This window comes from Styela clava, chromosome 7, assembly GCF_964204865.1.
Source record: "Styela clava chromosome 7, kaStyClav1.hap1.2, whole genome shotgun sequence".
In the NCBI taxonomy this organism is placed as follows: Eukaryota; Metazoa; Chordata; class Ascidiacea; order Stolidobranchia; family Styelidae; genus Styela; species Styela clava.
The window spans coordinates 7179274-7188170 of NC_135256.1; positions in this window are offsets into that span (position 1 = coordinate 7179274).

Here is an 8897-nt window from a genome sequence, read left to right on the forward strand (position 1 = left end):
TTACTAAAATTAATAAACATTTGCTCAAAGCAATGTAAAAATACTAGCACATAACATTTGTCGCAAACGACCACTGATCTAGAAAGCGGTAACGAGTATTCAAGTTCAGCAATAATTAAAAAGGTCAAAGACGTATAATCGTTAGAAAATTTGACGTAGCCAAAGTGTACTGTCAAATGTAGCAGGAAAAAATAATTCATATTTATGGTTTTATAACGACTTTTGGAAGTGTTTTCACTGATCCGGTTCACAAGGCTAGTAGGCATTAAATTTCCCATTCGAACAAGTATGGACAAACATTTTGTGAGATCATTTCCATACCAAAAACCTGCAGTAGGTTCATAAATTACCTAATCAATACTGTCTGACAGAAACGATCGACAAAAAACGTAGTTAAAAATCTCGGAAGGAAAAATTTCCGGTGACATATCATTTCTATTAATATACTCACTAATGAGAAATGTCATCTGGATTCTATTCACAAACAATCTTCGTTATACAGCATGTCCTAAGCAATTACGTGATTTGCCAAATTGGATACGTAATGTTTGCGTGCGTGAGAAATAAAATTAGCATACAAAGAGACATAATGAACGTCGTTAAAACGATCAACGTCTCGAGGTGATAGATACTTTTGGATCGGTATTCCACGAAATTGAAAAACAGCATTCTATATCCATAAAAATACCAATCTCTTATTCCAGAGCCAGACCTCACGTAGAGTCTATTTTTTTTCACCTTTCCCACAATAAGATGCAAATGTTGTTACTTCCATGATATATTTTCTCACGGTGTTGTTGCTAGTTAGTAAAATTTTCTAGCATTCTATTAATTTTACGTGACTTGAAAACGCTTATAAACGAGTTTACACACATTTTAATAAGAGCTTGATACCTCACTTTGGATGCACAATCTTTCGGCAAAATTACATTCGTTTTGTCGAAATGTCAAATTTGACATCATAAACCGAAAGCATGACGCATTGTAATTAGAAAATCACTGACGCAACAACCAAGCATAACTTTACTAATGAAAATTTGACAAAAAGGACGAAGCTTGACATATAACGAGTACAGCCGAGATCGAGAAATATGGCGTTTACGTGTAAGTTTCATTATCAATCATCCGCCACAAACACATACTTTTCACAATATCCTAAAATAGACCCCAACATGAAAAAACATTTTATAATTTTATTGCAAATTATTTTTCCAATCCTGTTGTTAGCCTTTAGATTTCTTAAAACTACATTTTAGTGGATTAGGATTCACAAAATGAATAACCAAAAATGATTAGAACATTATTCGGACTGACCTATAATATAGAAATAGGTACATATGTTTTGATGCGGATATCATCACCGACCAGAGAACAATATCAATATTGATTGGAAATGGTCTACAATTTACTGTGTGACATTCGAATCTTTTAGGTAAAAGGGCGGCCATACACTTTCAGTACTGTCTCAAAAACGTCGCGTCCGATTTATCAAACACTTGTCCCACTAAGTTAGGGTAGATATATTGCGGGGTATATAATAAAAGTAAGCCTATGACGCGGTATTCATAGTCTTGGTTAGTGTAGATATAATATTCCAACAAAAGATTCATTTTAGGAGAGCTCATATTAAGTTAGACCGTACTATCGGGACATGTGGGCGCAGGTGGGACAAGTTGCTAGAAAATTTCAAAGCCAGCTTCTAGTTATTCAGAAGTTGATGATATTAAATCCCAAACTATAAGTCTAATTAGCAGGATGTCGAAAACGCACCATTAGCCAGTGAAAAATTGCTCACAAAATCGCCTTCGGGCATTTGGTTAGTATAGTCGAATCATTTTTCATTGCAATAGAAGTTGGATTAAAAAAACTGGGATAAAAAAATAAATAATTGTTTGAATGACAATTAACCAGGTAACAACTAATAACCAATTAAATTGATACTTTATACACCCGCCCCACTGGGTCCCGATAAAAATGTGGCTTCTTCTCACCCATATATATTCACAATGACAACTGAGCCTCAAATCTAACTTAAAACTGTTTTTTTTTGACACACAACTTAAGACTGACATTTGAATTCTCTCAGTAAAGGAAACAATAAGCCGTTAGACCCATTCTATAGTGAGCTCCGGTCTTATCGCTCAAAGTTATTTCATTAATACTGTTCCTATGTTCTCGAGTTTTATTGACTTGTTCTGCTAGCCTTAGGCCATAGACACGTTCTGGCGCACGCGTATCACTTCAAGGTCAACATTTGATTGGGCGGTATAAAAGTCTTTACACACACATTTTTTCATAATCAGTTGATGATTTTTTTCAGAAAACGACGTAAAATTCGCTACATGCAAATTCGCTACAGTGAATTGTTTGGAAGTACTTTTAATAAGTTATAGGACGCGAAATAGACCCACGGGTCGTTTTTTATATTGTTATCGCTTCTCTTTATCCCCTACTAATGGAGCGATCTATTTCAAATTCCAGTACTTGAAGCAGAAAAAATTGGTAAGGCTTTTGTTTTTATTTATTGTTCTGATATTTCCTATGAGTCCATTTCATTTTTTTCGTCTGTGAAACTGCAAAGCTGATTTGCTCTATAAAGCAATAATGCTTTCCTGCCTAAGATGAGATTACTTCCCGCCAAAATTGGTCTTTTCAGCAATTTACTAGATCAGTTTTCGTTTCAGTTTACGACCTTCTAAAACTTAACCACTAAAACTTTAGCAAATGATGTAAATCCTGAAACCACATTTGCTGTTAGGTCCACAACAATCGAAGCACCCAAGATTCAGATTCAGATAATTTATTTTTATCATGCAAGAATCAATGAAGACACAACACAAAAGTGTGAAAAGGGATTATATGAAAAATTGAAATAAACACGTAGGAAATAACATCAGAGATTCATTGCAAGCGATAAGGGGTCGCGGAGGACTGTAACAGTCATCGAGTCAGCGACACCTGTTGGCTGATTAATTCAGAGGGAAAGGACCAAAATTTAATAATTCAAAAAAGTATCACGAAATGAAAATCACAAAAAAAAATCACTGGAGTAAGAAATGACGCAGCAGCTCCCCTCGTGGGTTTACTGTGCGTTCACGAACCATGACAAAAAAAATGCTTCTTAATACGAATAAACATAAAAAGAATGCGACTCGTTGTCAATAGCAAACTCAAGCTGCAGTTCATGACTGGGTAGGTTAAACCAAAGTGACTATAAACCAAGTGGAGACACCGAGAGCAATGACGTGGAATCATACTGGTATCGTGCGGTTTCGTGAAAGTTGCGATAGTTATCTTATCATCCCGTGTGAGTTATGCAACTTTGAAACCTCATATCTCACGAACCTTATATTATATGCAGATAAGTTTTATATTGTTTGAAAGACAATCTAGGAGAATAATTATAATTATGAGATGGAGATAAAATGTCGCGATTATTATACAAAAATCGGCAAAATTGGAAAGCTGAAATTTTTTTGAAAAGCTTTTGAATTAAATAACAAAAACTTCGATTTGCTTGTTTTAACCCAATATGACATCGACACATTTGCAGAGGTTCAGAATAGCTTTCGACATTAGATATAATTTTTCGTGCACCAGTAAAATTGTATAAGTTATTTCATTCAATGTTCTCCAATTCTTGACATGCCCACTGCGCCAACTTGAGTTAAACAACAACGTTCCCTAATTACTTCGTTACGCGATTACGTCGCAACGTAGCTACGTTCTGTATGAAAAACACATATCGCTTTCCTTCGCAACGTCATGAAACTGTGAAACGTCATTAACCTAATGCATACGTTTGAATCAGGTACTATTTGAACTGGTATTATGATACCTGTTCACACCATGCCGAAAGTTTAAAGCCTGGGTTCTACATTAATCATTCCAGAAGCTGATGAAATGAATTTTCTCGGAAAAATGTTTCTTAATTTAACGAGCTGTTGCAACAGTTGCTCTAAAAATCATAGAATGTAAACGATCTCATAGCTAGCACATTGTGCGTCCTAATGAATTTCATCGAAGCATGTACATTATAAGGTACAAAATTTAAAAACCAGCCGCCGCGACTGGTGTTACAACTTATTATTGGCAGGATATTTCGATTCTTTTGTGTCGGGAAATGTAAAATATTTACTAGGTGATCTAGCGACGCCATCATGTCTTCTACGTTCTCGTTGATAAATCTTAATTGTAATTTTATCGATATCCAACAGTGAAAAATTAGCCTTGATGTTTCCGGGGGAACCCTATAAAGACACGGGGTTCAAATTGTTTGTTTGTTTCTATGGAAAGTGTCAATCCCGATGAATGCCCACAACCGTTACCAACTTTTTTTTAGGTCTTACACACCTGATAAATATTTGAAAATTGATAGTTTCACCCAATATTTATGCCACTTTATATAAACTATATTTCGCGCAAATATTAATGCCTTTCATAATATATATATGTTCGCCTGTTACTTTTCTGACAGATAAAGTTGCTTGAAGTATAATTTCCCATCTTGCCATAATATCGCTTCTAAATTTAAGGTTCAATATTCACGCAAAAGAGGAGACAAATGAAATTTTTGAAAAACGGTATGCTGGTAGACCTGCGGCAAGAGCTCAAGTCAAATAGATAATATATTATTTTATACACTCCAGATTATTAGATGTTCTTGTAAACTTGATATACGCCGTTATCCTTCATTCCATACATGTAGTATATTTTTTTAATATTATTTTGGCAATGAACACCTTGTTGAAAATTTGCGATACGCAAAAAAGTGCAAGTTTCAGTAGTATAATTGGTATTGTAGTTCTGTCAGTTTGTTAAAATAGGTTCTGTGCAAGTAGCGATACTTACACCAGGAATTTTCTAATAAAATGTGTATCTTTTTGTTTAATATTTTGGTCTTATTGGGTTGTTGATTTATCGAGTGAAGTTGGATGACTTTAACCTTAACTTCGTATATGCTGACCATACCGCCGAGACGAGTTTTCCGAGAAACATCTGCGGATAATTAATTTTTCAGAAGAATGTTCATTCGTTTTGCCGCTGCGAAAGTTTGGTCCGAATTATTGAGCATCGTTTTTTTTATTCAGCTGTTCAACGATCGCAGGTTTAAATCACTTAGTTAGGATCATACAGCGATAGAACTTTGGACACAAAATGGCTGGTGTGACGTCACACGAGCGCTTATAACGTTACCAATGCATGTCCTCACTTGGTTTATGGTCACTTTGGGTTAAAACACAGAGAAAAAAAAGAAGCAACTATTTTATTACTTCACACGATGAGTTATATATAGTAACGTGAGATAATCAACAGTATAGCAATAGCTCAATTTTACAAGAAAATTATACGAAATTGATTCCATTCCATTGATTGAACGAAACAGGGAGGTATATCTAAAAAATATACAGTACCGGTACGGTACGCTGACAGACAAATTCATCCACTTGAAGAAACAGAGGAATAGCCATCAAGGTAAACCTTTTTTAATGCTTGTTTGAATGCATTATAATTCTTGATTCGAATACTTTCAGATAACGAATTCCATAACTTAATACCTACATATTTTATTGAATTTCGGGTACGGTTTGTGGAAAAAAGATTCACATAGTAGGAGCCACAGGCAGAAGAACGAGTTCTGTGTGAATGAATACTGCTTTGCTTAGAAAAGTAGTCATAAAATGTGACAGGAAGATCGTTGTTATGATGTTGGTGCATTAGTTTCAGAACCTCTATTTTATGAATAGCTGCCAATTTAATAATTTGAAGTTTAAAGTAGTTTGGGTTAAGTTGATCATGACGTCCACTACCAGAAACGGCACGGATGGCTCTATTTTGCATGATCTCGATTCGGTGTAATAGTGTTTTATCGCCTGTACCCCATGCAATAATGCCATATTGAATGTGGGTCTGAAAAAGCGAGTGACTCATCAGCAATCAGTCTTATTAGACCACTGAATAATAGTTATAATAATTGTTTTGTCAAATCCCGGTCCCAATGACTAAACAAAACTCACCAACCACTGTAGCCACTTGAGCGCACACTATTGGGGCGAAGTAAACGAGTATTCAACTATAAACATGGACTAGACAGACTAGACCAGGGGGGTGGGCACAGTTTTTAAACCGGGGCGGGGGGGGGGGGGGGGTTGTCCGCCTAGACTGGCGGGCCATGTAAGTGCGACGTAAAAGTTACATCTTAAAAAAAGAACTCTATTCACAGTGTACAAAAGCAAAAGTGAAAAACAATGAGCCTCGTGCTAACTAAATTCAACCGCAATCTCAACAAATTTCTCGATCTATTTGTTTTGCTGAAACATCAAAATTTGGTTTTAGTTTGGTTGCGTCAATTGTCAAAACAGATTGGCACGCGGGCCATAGTTTGCCCATGTCAAGGCTAGCCGAATACCACGAAATTGTGTAAAAGAGAGCAACGTTTGTTAATTCTCTCTGACTTTTTTATTGTCTTCGGTCTTACCATTCAAAAACCTGAGATAAGTCCATCTTGATACATTTTACGAGGTGTAATTGCTGTTGCTCATCAAATTTCGCAATCGGGACAATAACAGAGAGTTGTATCTTCAGCATATATTACTGAATCCCAAATTAGATCACCGGGAATGTTCAAATTGAAGCGTAATAACTGAATTCCATATTAGATTATCTGGAATGTCGATAACAAAGCGCAAAAACATCGTAGGTTCAAGAGTTCATCCACGAGAACCTGGGTATATAGTATACAGCCTGACAGCGAAAAATGATGTCAATTTTGCAAAAGCACAAAATTGAAATAAAACAAAAATTTGAACTATGCTGAGACCCCCTCTTGCGCAAGAAATACCATGTCAAACTTTAACAGATGCTTTCGGAATGCGCACGGGGAAATTGGTGGCCTGCAATTCTTAGGGTTGGGTACATGGTGTAAAGAACACGTTGAACGTTGTAGATGAGTTTAATATTGTAGATAGACACGGAGAACAAACGATGAAGACAACATTAGAACATCGAGAGACGAGACGACACTTATCAAGACGATTCGACTCCTAATACAAGACCCTTCAATACCTCCCCCTAAATATCCAATTGCAACCTTTTTATACGTATGTGCGTATGGTGATATCGATTCCATTAGGGCAGTGGTTCTCAACCTGTGGAGCTTTTCAAGTGGTACGCGAGCAGATTTGAATTATTGCAACAATTAATCTTTCAGTTGGCTAAAATATGCCGGCAACGCTTTATCTTCCTTACTGTATGTATTCGCTGAACAGCGTTTATGGATGTTTCCCCAAGCATCAGTTTCCTTGTTTATTTCCGTAACTATAACCAATCAGCAATAAGTCAATAATGACGCACACGTAACAATTGCAATTTCTGCACTCAGCCGCTCAGACACTTCTGTCGCTCAAACAGATATTCAAGCATGGTTGCAAACATTGCTTCGTTTTTGTAGTTTTGAGTGATATTTGTCAGTTTTCAATTGTGTTTCAAGAAAATAATAGTGAATTAATCTACTTAATTGTCATTATGTCTTCCGCGGAGCTTTACTTTAGTTGCAGTGATCGAAATTAAATCTCGCAAATGCTGCGATGGACAAGGCTAAACTTAGCTATATCAGTACCTGCAAACAGCCCATGGTTAATTAATTTTATTAAAAATTATGGTTTCAAACACGTAAACCAGTTTATATGCGCCAACACACCAAAACACTCTCAGAATAAGCCTAAAGTTTGCAATAGTAAAGTATAAGAGTAATTTTTCCCGGGTCAATGGTCGGGGAAACGTCCATAGCACTGGTGCGCTATCGGTCCTTGTCTTTAGAGATCGCCCTCGCCCGCTATTGCCCGTCTTAAATGAAGCGATATGGGCATGTTTTTGTTCGTTTTGCATGTTACGCCACAAAGGATATAGTGCCACATTATAAAATACACGCATAGCATGTTTTTCTTGTGTCTTTTTCCCCACGCCAAAAAAGGAGCTTTGTCGGTGGTACGCGCCATGGGAAAAAACGGTGAAGTGGTACGCGGTCAGTAAAAGGTTGAGAACCACTGCATTAGGGTTAACGATTCGGGTTTGGAATACTAATTAACATATGTCATCGATCCAATTATATTTTTTGGTTGTCATCTGTTTGCCTAATTACAACGGGCCCTATATCGATCCAATTCATGAATTTGGAGGAATTCGAAATTTGCAATTTCCAGTCTTTTTAATGTATTTTACCTGAAATAACGAATTTATCCCTAAACTGGGATGTCTGACTAGTTAGGCTATATATTAATAGTAAAATGATACTACACCATCAAAAGAAATTCGAGGAAAAACGTTTGCAAAGCGAACTTTTTTAAAACGCTGTCATGTTAATTGAAGATATGCACGAATACACACCTCGAACATATAAATTTGTGAAAGAATGACTGGGTTTGAATCGGTATACATTTGGATACAGCCGCTGTGATCGCACTCTTTCTTCGAAGCGAGAATAATTCCCATCTGGCCCGGATGGTGAAAACTAGACCCTAATTTGTCGGGGATTCGGGTTAAAACTTCAACAGCACAAGATCTTGAATATAGATCGGCAGATACATTGCTATGTACAGGGCTGGATCGATTTCACGCCCAATAATAGTGTGTAGGCCAGATGTGTGCTACAGGAGGCCCGCCCTTTCAACACTTCTCTCCATAAAGCACAAAATCCTAATCCGACAGTTTAGGTATAAAAAGACACTCACATATGTAAAAAAATGCACGTTTCTTTGCTCTTGTCGCTGCGCTAATTTTTCGCCGTTTCGTCCGGTGAATTTATTACCGTAAGGCTAAGCGAAAGCCACACTATCTTCTCTTTCCCGCGCGCTATCCGCTTCGCTAATGTATTTCGTTTTAAAATTAATCGTTTACAG